At 49.4% G+C, this 11718-nt stretch overlaps 1 pseudogene; it reads left to right on the top strand.

Moving 5' to 3' along the window:
• The first annotated feature begins 2172 nt into the window (after positions 1-2172).
• Positions 2173-4883, top strand: LOC138521979 (heat shock 70 kDa protein-like; annotated as a pseudogene).
• The last annotated feature ends 6835 nt before the right edge of the window (positions 4884-11718 follow it).

The raw sequence follows: 11718 nt of genomic DNA, 5'->3' as shown, positions 1-11718 counted from the left end.
ACAAGGGCTGGTGGTGTTCTCACTCAGCTCCCAGTGGGAGGCTTTCGGGCTCTTGAAGGGAACATACAGAGAGGTCTGAATGACATGCTCTAGTGGGGTGGGGGAGGGAATTCCTGTAGTCTTGCTTCCTCTTGTCTCTGGGGACTTGGTGTAATTGACCTCGCAACCCAGGGTGCGTTCTTGGTAGCTGGTGCCTCGGCCCGTAAGATGGGTTGGTTGGGGTTTGTCTCATCCTCCCTTTCCAAGAGTACTCCCAGTTGCGCTCGTCTTATGTTGTGACCCTCCTTCGTTTGACAGTTTTGTCTGAGGTTTTTTGTGGCATGTCACAGTGCCTGCTCTTTGTTTTCCTCCTCAGTGGTTGCCAGCCTCCTGGGTGATATGTTATTTATAATGCGCTTAATACCCAGAGGTTTCGAAGCGCGGACCTGGGGATCAAACCTGTAGTGCTCTGTGTCGTCTTGCTTCCAAGACGAGCACATTGCCCCTGAGCTAGCCCCCCCCCCTGAGACGAGTGGATGGTTGAGGGGTTTCCCAGCGGTGGCTATACTGGGCGTCCGGTTAGGCCAGTCAGGTTACATTGATTGGACAGTCTGGGATGCCCGTGGATAACCCCAAGGTTGGATCCTTTGGGGATGGTGTGCTGTCCTTTGGTACGGTTTTGTTTCCTCTCTGGAGGAATGCATTGGTGACAGGATGCAGCTTGCTCTCATTGGGACTCCTCCCTTTACTATGCGTTGGTACGACTCAGAGGCAAGTACTGGCATGAGAAAGAGGGAGGTGGCGGCAATGCCCCATTACTTACCAGTAATCTTCATTAGTCCTAGTCCTCACAGTACTGACAACCCACCTCTGCCTCCCTGAGCGTGGAAGGTCCCATGGTCCATCTTTGGAAATAAGTAACTGCTGGATTGTGGCTAAATTGGAGGTGTTATACCACCAAGAAAAAAAAAGGACCATGGAGTGGAGACGAGACCCCACAGTACTGTGACGAAGAAGCGCGAGATAAGGAGCAATTAAGATTACCGCTAAATAATCGGGGCATTCTGTGGAGCGTTGCCATGCCTTTAATTCAATATTGCCAACACTTTTCATCAGGAATGTTGTATTTAAAAGGAATGGCGTCAGCGTGGCTGAGGGAGACAATCATACCTTTTATAGCACAGTATTCCAATGGTTTTCCGCTTCGCTTGCATGCGATAGCGCCGATATTTCCCTGCACTGCAGTAGGACGGCCACGCCTAAAAAGACAATGCCAGAAGTTCACCTCAGGTCGGCCGCATTTTAACGGCCCAGCCTTAGCACGAAATATGAAAAGACCTCAGTACACATAATCTATGCAGAAACGACTGCCAGAAATATTACAAACAAGGCATGGCAAGAACCGTTTCGTCTTGCCAAGCAACTGTTGTATGGCGTGTACTGCGCCACTGCGTGAGTCACAGCGTTCCACGCGCCCCCGCAGCCCGCCTTCCCTGGCACTGGCGCCGCAGCCTTCTCGAACCTTCTCTGCTCGCGCGCCGCGGCCTTCTCGAACCTTCCCTGCCAGAGCCCGCCTGGGGGAGGCGGGCCGCGAGACCAAGCCCGCTCGCTCGCTCCGTCACCGCAGGGTCAGGGACACCGATGAGGGAAGGCCAGGGCGCCGCAGGCAGGCAAGAGGCTCAGCCACGGACCACCTCAAGTCCAGACGCGCAGCAGCCATGTTGTAAAAAGTGAGTTTAAAACAGCCCATGACAAGTTTCACCTTACAATCCAAATGTTCTATTACTACCATATTCTCAAAAAGGAAAAGCATACTATCCATTCATGAAACATTTTTTGGGTAAAAAGTAGCTACAAAAAAGAGCAAATAACCATCAACTGGAGTCTTCCAGAATTGTCGCGGCCACACACACACACACACACACACCCCTTCTAATAACGTGAACGCGCCTTCCTATGCTAGGGTTCTGATTGGCTGCGCTAAATCAGACTGGGGCAGTGTTTCCCGAAGCTTCTCTGAAAGGCCGCGCTGTGGTTGGCCGCTGGCCGAGGGAAAGCCAAGACGTTCCAGAAAGTGCTGGGGATGAACGGGAGCGGCTTCTTCTGATTGGATGGGGTAGGCGAAGCTTCGGGAACGGTCTAGCCACTCGGGAGAACATCGCTTTGTGATTGGTCGGTGGGCGGGACCAGGTCGTGTGCGTGGCCAATTGTATACATTGGCAGCGTGTGTATAAATGTCAGAGGCTTGCAAGGCTTTTCGGAGAACTCGAGGCGAACAGATCAACCGAGAGCGAGGGCTGAGCACGTCCCCCACATCCGAGAGCGGATAGAGTTGCTAAGAAACGTCCGCGTTTTGAAGATACGACCAGAAGACGAAACCTGTGCACCTCAAACTCGTAAGATCCACCAGAAGCACTGAAGATGTCGGCACCCAAAGGAGTCGCCATTGGCATTGACCTGGGCACCACCTATTCCTGCGTGGGTGTCTTCCAGCATGGCAAAGTGGAGATCATTGCCAACGACCAAGGCAACCGCACCACCCCCAGCTATGTGGCCTTCACTGATACAGAGAGACTCATTGGGGACGCAGCCAAGAACCAGGTGGCCCTCAATCCCCAGAACACTGTCTTTGATGCCAAAAGGCTGATTGGCAGGAAGTTTGATGACACAGTGGTGCAGGCTGACATGAAGCACTGGCCCTTTAAGGTGGTGAGTGAAGGTGGGAAGCCCAAGGTGCAGGTGGAGTATAAGGGGGAGTGCAAGACTTTCTCTCCAGAAGAGGTGTCCTCCATGGTACTGACCAAGATGAAAGAGATTGCTGAGGCGTACTTGGGACATGCAGTCTCCAATGCTGTTGTCACTGTGCCTGCTTACTTCAATGACTCCCAGAGACAGGCCACCAAAGATGCAGGTGTTATCGCTGGCCTGAATGTGCTGAGAATCATCAATGAACCGACTGCAGCTGCCATTGCCTATGGCCTAGACAAGAGTGGCAGAGGAGAGCGCAATGTCCTCATCTTTGACCTAGGTGGGGGAACCTTTGATGTCTCCATTCTGACGATAGATGATTAGATGATGGCATCTTTGAAGTCAAGGCTACAGCTGGAGACACCCACCTGGGGGGCGAAGACTTTGACAACCGCATGGTCAATCACTTCATTGAGGAGTTCAAGAGGAAGCACAAGAAGGACATCAGCCAGAACAAGAGAGCGGTCAGGAGGCTGAGAACTGCTTGCGAGAGAGCCAAGCGAACCCTGTCCTCCAGCACTCAGGCCAGCCTTGAGATCGACTCGCTCTACGAAGGCATTGATTTCTACACTTCCATCACCAGAGCTCGCTTTGAGGAGCTCTGTGCTGATCTCTTCAGAGGGACCCTTGAACCAGTGGAGAAGGCTCTGCGAGATGCCAAGTTGGACAAAGCTCAGATCCATGACATTGTTCTGGTTGGTGGGTCTACCCGCATCCCCAAAATCCAAAAGTTGCTGCAAAGCTGTTTCAATGACAGAGAACTGAACAAGAACATCAACCCAGACGAAGCTGTGGCCTATGGTGCAGCTGTGCAAGCTGCTATCCTGATGGGGGACAAGTCTGAGAATGTGCAGGACTTGCTTCTCCTCGATGTGGCACCGCTCTCACTGGGACTTGAAACCGCAGGTGGAGTGATGACTGTTCTCATCAAACGAAACACCACCATCCCAACCAAGCAAACCCAGGTCTTCACCACATACTCTGATAACCAGCCTGGCGTCCTGATCCAGGTGTATGAGGGAGAAAGAGCTATGACCAAGGACAATAACCTTCTGGGGAAATTTGATCTGAGTGGAATCCCGCCTGCCCCACGTGGTGTGCCACAGATCGAGGTCACCTTTGATATTGATGCCAATGGTATCCTGAATGTGTCTGCTGTGGACAAGAGCTCGGGCAAGCAGAACAAGATCACCATCACCAATGACAAGGGGCGGCTGAGTAAAGAGGATATCGAGAGAATGGTGCAAGAGGCAGAGCAATACAAAGCAGAAGATGAAGTTCAGAGAGAGAAGGTCTCTGCCAAGAACTCCCTGGAGGCTTATGCCTTCAACATGAAGAGCACTGTGGAGGATGAGAAACTGAAGGACAAGATCACAGAGGAGGACCGAAAGAAGATTGTGGATAAATGTAACCAGACAATCTCCTGGCTTGAGAGCAACCAGCTGGCAGATAAGGAGGAGTATGAGCACCAGCAGAAGGAGCTAGAGAAGGTCTGCAATCCCATTGTCACCAAGCTCTACCAGGGCGGCATGCCAGGGGGAATGCCCAGTGGCGGCTTTGGCGATCAAGCCTCACAGAGTGGCTCCAGGCCCGGCCCCACTATTGAAGAGGTGGATTAAAGGGACTTGAGACTTGAAATAAAACTTACTTTTTTGACCAGTGGGCAGCATTGACTTGGATGTTGGCCAACAAAAAATTGCTTCCAACGTATTTTTTCCAAAAACAGCCGTTGTTCCTGTCAATATCTATTAGCATATAAATGCATTTTTTCTAGCATATAAATGCAATTTTCTTTTCGGCTATGTACGTCAGTGGAGGCATCATGTACATGTCCAAGATTTAGACTTTACAGAGGTTATGTTAAGTACTTGTAGGAGACCAATATGGAAAACATTGTCAGTTTTGTTTGTTCAGCACGTGATGGATACTGTTCTGGTGTTTAAGGGATTAAAGTGCCAAGGTGCCCATCCACATTTCTGTTTATAAGACAGGTTTGAAATGTTAACTCAAATTTTCAGTCATACAAAAGCTATGTTGAAAAATGTCCATGGGAGTGATCTGAAGTCATGGCTTATTGGTGGACATACTATTTTTGACGGTTCTTGATGGCTCCTTTTTTTTAAAGCTTGAATAAACCAATGCAAGTCATAACTTTATTTGCTTTATTTTTGTTTTATGACTATTTTGCTTGATTGCATTGGATGAGCATTTTTTGCTTTCTTTGGTGGTGTGTTGTGAGGGTCTAGGTCGTTGTGACTATAAGGTTTGTTATGTACACTATGGGAAGGTTAATGTTTTTAGTAGGTGGTAAAATCCGTTCTTTTTGGGGGGGGATACTTGATATGACTAATCTGCTCAACTTTAAGCTACCCTTGTGTCGAGGGGAGCTATGCTTACAAGAACATTTCCATGGAAAGGAAAGATAAGGTGTGCACGAAGTAGGAAAAAGGCCAGAGGTAGTAGGGGTTTAAAATGTGTGCTGTGTGGGCTTCATTATATTTCAAAGGTGAGATTAATTGCTCTGGTATTTTGCCTACATGCTTCTACCTGTGCTGTTCCCACTCATACTGGCACCGCCACTTATTAATGCCATGCTCCTACAATGGTGCTTCTGCAACTGTGTTCCAGACCACTAGCACTCCTCCAAACCCCCTTTATACCATCAAGCCTACTACCACGTGGCCCACCAATATTGTTAATCCTACCTTGATCCATACTTTCATCGCTCTTTACCCTACACAAACACCTCTTCTTATATTAAACACCTCTTCTTATATTACCAGTACTCCTGCAAGCACCATTCATGATACCTGCACTCCTGTCAAAGTCACCCCTCTTGCAGTGCTCCTACCACTGCCTTGTTGGACTGTGCTGACCCTTATACCATATGTAACCACACCTTTATCTACGACTCATTCCAACCCTATGCCTGCTACTGCCACTCCCATCATTAACCTATCACCACTTCTTTTATTTGTGAAGACCATCACTACGTAATCTGTTTTCAAGCCATCTTTTACCAATACTTAACCACACTGCCACCAAAAAGTGTCTACCCCCCCACCACACCCATTACCAATATTCATGTCCCTGCATTCAAAAATAGGCTTTGCCATACCTAACTGTTTTACTCTCTGGGGGCATGAGATATGTATTTGGTAACCCGTGCCATGATTGTAGTCTCTGGTGCAATGGTCTATGGTATTTACCCCACTTGTCATGTGTTGCTAGCCTTGCTTTGCGAGTTAGGGCGTGCAGTGGGAGTGCTGGAGTAAGCATGGCTGGGCAAGTGGCGGTTTCTAGGTTTGAATAGTTTTAAGTGGGGAGGGTGTGCTGAAGGGAGCTGGGGTGTTTTTCCATAGATGCCCGTGTTGAGATGTGCTAGAGTCAGCTGGTGGTCTTGGGGTGGGTGAGAGCTTTGATCCAACACGCTAGGCTGGATTCATTTTGAGGGGGGGGTGCAGCCGTGAGCTAGGGCTGGGGGGAAGGCTTGGGTGAAGTAGTGAGAGGTTGGATGCTATTTGAAATGGTGGGGGAAATCAGTTGGTGAAGCTATTGTGAAGTGTTTGGGTAAGTGAGTGCGGTGGCATGAGATTGGGTGGGTTCAGGGATAGTTGGCGTTTTGGCAATAGGGGTGAACTGGAGGCATGGTTGGTCGAGATAGGGTGGTGGGGAAGGGGTGAAGTAGTGGGGGTGGGTTGTGTGAGTGAGGAGGTTGGTCAGTGTGCTAAATTCGGAAAGTGGGTGGTGGGGTGTTGAGCTTTGGAGGTGGGCTACGGTGAGCGATAAGTTGGGTTATATTGGGTGGTGTGAGTTTGGGCAATTTAGGAGAGATTTGTGGTGTGTTGTTGCCTGGACGGGTGAGGTGGCTGTGAGGTATGAGATGCAGGCAGGTTGGGTACTTTGCAGTGGGTGTTTTTGGGGTGGTTGATGTGTGGGAGTGGGTGGATGCTGAAGTTGGGCGAAGGAAGGTAAAGTTGGATGGTTACGGTGCGGAGACTAGGTATTGAGGTGGGAGTGCGCTGAGGCACAGGGTGCACTAAATTAGTGCGGTCAGGTGATTGGAGAGGATGGGGTGAAGTAGCTCAGAGTGTGTGCTAGGGTGGTAAAGGGTAATGTAAAGAGGGGTTGTTGTGCCGTTACCTTTTGCCAGTAGCTGATGTGGAGGCAAAGTGAGATGGTGCTTAAAGGTTGGAAAGATGGCTGGGGTGCTGGTGAGAACAATTCTGTAGTTGCAAGAGGGGAATTTGTATAGCTTGGTGGTGGAATGAAGAATTTGAGTGATGAGATTAAAGGGCGAGCTGAGGTGGTTGGGTGGTGAGGGGACAGTGGAATTGGGATGTGGTTGGGTCAATGGCTGAGGTGCGGTGGTGGGTTTAGGTAGGCGAGGGAGGGTGGTCTGGGTAGGTGAGCTGAGTTGGCAAGATGTGGGTGACGTGATAATGCCAAGGGGATTGAGTGCATTGGAGAGATGGGAGGGCGTGTATCGGGGTGAGGCTTTGCGATATGTTGGATGGTGTGATGTGGAAGGCCTGAGGTTGGTTGGTTAGGTGAGTTGGGGCTATCAGGGTGCTATGAGTTACTGGGCTGAAGATGGGTGGTGTTCGTGGGGTGTGATGGGGTGAAGTACGGTTTCAGTGGTTATGTTTGGGGAGAGGGTGGGTGGGCACTTTGGTGACAGTGTTGGTTAGTTGGGGTGAGGGTGGTGTGGTTGGGTGCACGATGTGGGCTGTGAGGTGATATTTGGTGGGGTAAGGAGCTGAGGTTGGGTGGCTATTGGCAGGGCTCCAGATACGATTTGTGAAGTGTACTCACTATTTTGATATTTATGTAATCTATACTTCTTTGCACCTAGCAATTCATGCAAATGAAAGGATGTATTTTACTGTGAATTCCCTTTCAGATGAGGCTGCTACAATATCACATGTCCTTCCTGGGGTGATGCTGCGCTGTTTATTGAGCAGATCCTATCCCTAGAGCTGTGTGGGGCTGGGTGTGGTGGTTTCCTGTGCCATGTTGCGGGTATAATGTACTCCTTGATTCGTTGGGAGTATTTGCCTAATTTTAGGGATTGCAAGTGTCTGATACACTGTTTAATCTGTAGGGCTGGGGTGCGACGAGGCGAGTTTGTTTTAGGGGTTGGTGTGGTGAATTTTGGGGAGGGGGTTGTTCTTTTCGAGACGAGTGCTTTGTATTGGAGACACGCATGGGTGTTGCTGCGTTCACCATAAGCATAACGTTTAGTGGCCAAATGCATAAGCATTATATCCATACCACGAAAAAGAATACCAACGTTGCACCTATAGAAAGCAAGTGATTAACATTTCACCCAAATGCAGATGCAAAAATAAAAGGCCAAGGAGATCTCTGCTGTGCACAGTGGAGCACCCTCGCCACAGACTTCTTGGGTCCCCAAGCACCACCCCCTCACCCTAATGGACAGCAGCGTACCTGCGAGAATGCCGACCACATCACTGACAGCGAGTGCCCCCTCGCCCGAGGGGGTGGGGAGGGGAGGGTGGCATTATTGCCTTTGATGCGCCCAGCCCTCCTTTTAAACAAAAGGTGCTGGGCGCACCAAAGGTGTGACACCAGTGTGCCCCAGGTTGCAGGCAGCCCTTTCATTCAAGGAGCCTCGTGGTGCAACACTTTAACCACTGGCTCCTTGATTGAAAGGGCTGCCTGCTGCTGATGGCTCTGTACTCAGAAACAGGATGAGGGCTGCACTGCCCAGCTCTCCTTTTGTTTTCGAGTAAAGTCATTCTGCAGCATGAAGCCAAGGTGCGTGCTTCATGCTGCGTGATGCCTCTGTACTCAGAAACGAAAGGATAGCTGGGCAGTCCAGCCCTCCTCCTGTTTCTGAGTACAGAGACATCGAGCAGCCCGTGTAGCCGAAGCAGGTGTTAGCACTTTGATTTAGAAATAGAAAAGACGATGCCTTTTTATTTTTCGCCCCCCCCCAACCCACGTTTCCCCATGTTTTAACCCAACCCCACCCCCACCTGTTTTAACGCCTTACCCCCAATATATATATATATTTAAACTTCTTTTCGGTAAAACTTAACTCGTTCACATTTTTTCGTAAAATCGCAGGATACCGACAAAACCTACATCTCCCAAGATGCTGTGTGCTGAGCTACTCAAAGTGCTGACACTGGAATCTGCACTTTGCAACATTAGTGACTGTCGGACTCGGAGGAATGTCCTTTCTGTCGCCCGCACTCTATGATAAACATGCCAGACCGCGAGAGAAGGCGGGGAAGAAAGCCAGAAACAACCCGACGCCGTCCCATAGAGAGATGACTCAATGATACAATAAGCAGTGTACCCCAGTGTACCCCAGATTAACCCAGTACCTACATGGTACCCTGCCGAGTCAATGCACCCGAGCAATGACTGCTCCTGGGAGTAAAACAACAGAGCTCTCAGCTGGCAAATGTGCAAGGAGGGAGTACTCCTTTGCATTCACGATGACATCACCGGAAATTACATCACCCGCCCTTGGGCACCCTCAAATGCACAGAAAGTGACATAAGATAAAGTGAGTAAATACATATCACGAAATACTTTACAGGCCCTTTATCTGGCATTTAATGCCATGCATTGGTCCATATATAATGTGAACAGATCTACCACCGCGACTGGAGAAGAAATCAGCCTTCAGGCAGTATGAGACGGTCTGCCATGGCCATAATGGGCGGGTAGACTTCCTAAAGAAACATCACAGAGAGGGGGAAGGCGTTGCAGCGTTCTCAGGCATGTTCCCCATAGAACACCACGGGTCGTGTGCCCTATAGGGCCCCTCTATCTCGCCATGTGCCTAGCAAGGAAGCAGAACAATGCAGTCGTGTCCTCGGCAGTGCCGTCAGCCAACAGCAGTGCCCAAGTTCTTGTGCCCAGCGGGCACAGTAGCGGTAGGCGCCATTGTGAATCAGAATTCTTTCTGGCGATTCAGCGCGGTCCATTTCTCTACTGACCAGGTTCTCCAATTTTGGACCTCTATCCGCTCCTCTTTGCCTCACCCTTCCCCTCCCCTGCTTTCTCCTTCTCTTACTCCATGGACCTGCTCCTCTTTTTCACATCTCTCACATTCTGACACTGCTTGTTGTATTGTCCCTCTGCCTCTCCCATTACCAAAATGTTCCCTTCACATCTCCCTTTTCTGTCTACTTTAATATTTCTCCTTCCTTCTGTCCTTTCCCTTCTAACCTTTATACATGGAATGGTCCTCCCTATTCCTCAGAAGCCTTCTCTTGATCCTTCGTTTCCTTCCAATTTCCGTCCCATCTCTCTCCTTCCCTACTGCTCAAAGGTTCTTGAACTAATTGTCTACTCACAGATTTCTACCTGTCTGGGTCATAACTCTCATGTTCAATCTGGATTCCGCCCTTCCCACTCTACAGAGACAGCTTGCGTTTATGTCTCTAACTCCTGGCTTTCCGCACATCACACTAAGCAATCTTCTACTCTCATCCTCCCCGATCTGCCTCTGCCACGGTGGACCACTCCCTACTTCTATCATGTCCGTCCTCCTCAGGTATCTCTGCTTTCTAATGCTTTCAGTCCTATCTCACTAATCACTCTTTTGCCATTACCTGGCTTGGTAACACCTCCCACCTTCCTACTATGCCATGGGATGCCCCAGGCTTTGGTGATGGGGAACAATGCCCGCTTATCGATCCAAGCTCACTTATCTAACAAAATACACAGAAGAGCGCTGAGATCCAGCAATCAGGATCTTCTGCTGATCCCCAGGTGTAGGAACGCAAAGGCTTCAACGGGAGCCTTTTGCGCGGCTGCCCCAAGGGCTTGGAATGACCTTCCTCTGGAGTTAAGAGGCATTGAGTCAACAGATGTCTTCAAAAGAAAACCAAAGACTTTTCTGTTTGCTTAGGGAATTAAGTCCATGTCTTGCTTCGCTCCCGTAATCAGTCAATGCCTGCGGAGATTTTGTGTTTCTTGTTGTGTCCTTTTGCGCACTTAAGCCTACGGGTCCATGGCCTGGTAAAGTACTTGGTCCCCTAGTCTCCTCACTCGATACCTCCTCCCTTGCAGACACTATTAAACCTTTTCAGCTGTCCTGTCATTTCCATGCTGACGATTCTCAGTTCTTTCTCTCCGTTGATGCTATTCACACCAAGGTCACTGCTTGCTCTCTCTTCAATCCTGCGGTATGCAGTAATAAAATCGCGGCAAAAAAGTTGTCGGCACAAAAAAAAAAAAATCGCTGACAAAATGCTGTGGTTTGACCTGCTAAAGGTGTACCACATTATACCATTTAAGGGGAGCGGGGGTTGTAGGGGTGTCCTCCACTCCCCTTAAATGGTATAATGGGTTTGGGGTTGCAGGGGTGTCCCCAGCATCCTTTACATGATTGTGGCGCAAAAAACCACAGCCTTTTGCCGCTCTTTTTTTGTGTAAACTGCAATTTTAGCCGCGATTTTAACACATGGAACCAATCCTGCATGCACTTTCGCTTTCTACAACTTAACTCTTCAAAAACGGAATCAATGTGCTTTGCGTCTTCCTCCATTTCTTCCACTCCTCCCCTCAGTGCTATCTCATTTTCCTCTTCCCTTCTCACCACAGGCTTGTAATCTTGGGGTCACCCCCCCCCCCCCCTCTCACCATTCACATTTCCAGCATTGCTCCTTCTTGCCGGCTTTAGCTGTTCAACAAACGCAGAGCCCAACTGTTTGACTTTTCAAACCATGAAACCCTTCATCTCCTCCCTGATCCTCTCTCGTTTTGATTACTGTTCCCCTTTCTTCCGCGGTCTCCTTGCTTACTAAGAGGCCCCTTTGCACTGCCATTCACCCCCCTTTTTTGGTTTGTCCTTCATGCATCCATTGGAGTTCCATTTCGTGGCTCCTCTTTCACTCTGAGCTCTCTTTAACTTCTTGTGCGTGGTTTTTAAATGCACCTATGGTTTTGCTCCCCTATATCTTTGTTCCCTTTTCCCCCTTTTATGTTCCCACTTGTTGCCTTTGC

The sequence above is a fragment of the Ambystoma mexicanum genome, chromosome 13 (genome assembly GCF_040938575.1).
Source record: "Ambystoma mexicanum isolate Mex_15411 chromosome 13, UKY_AmexF1_1, whole genome shotgun sequence".
Classification (NCBI taxonomy): Eukaryota; Metazoa; Chordata; class Amphibia; order Caudata; family Ambystomatidae; genus Ambystoma; species Ambystoma mexicanum.
The sequence above is the reverse complement of the archived record's forward strand: the minus strand, read 5'-3'. Positions and strand labels throughout refer to the sequence as shown.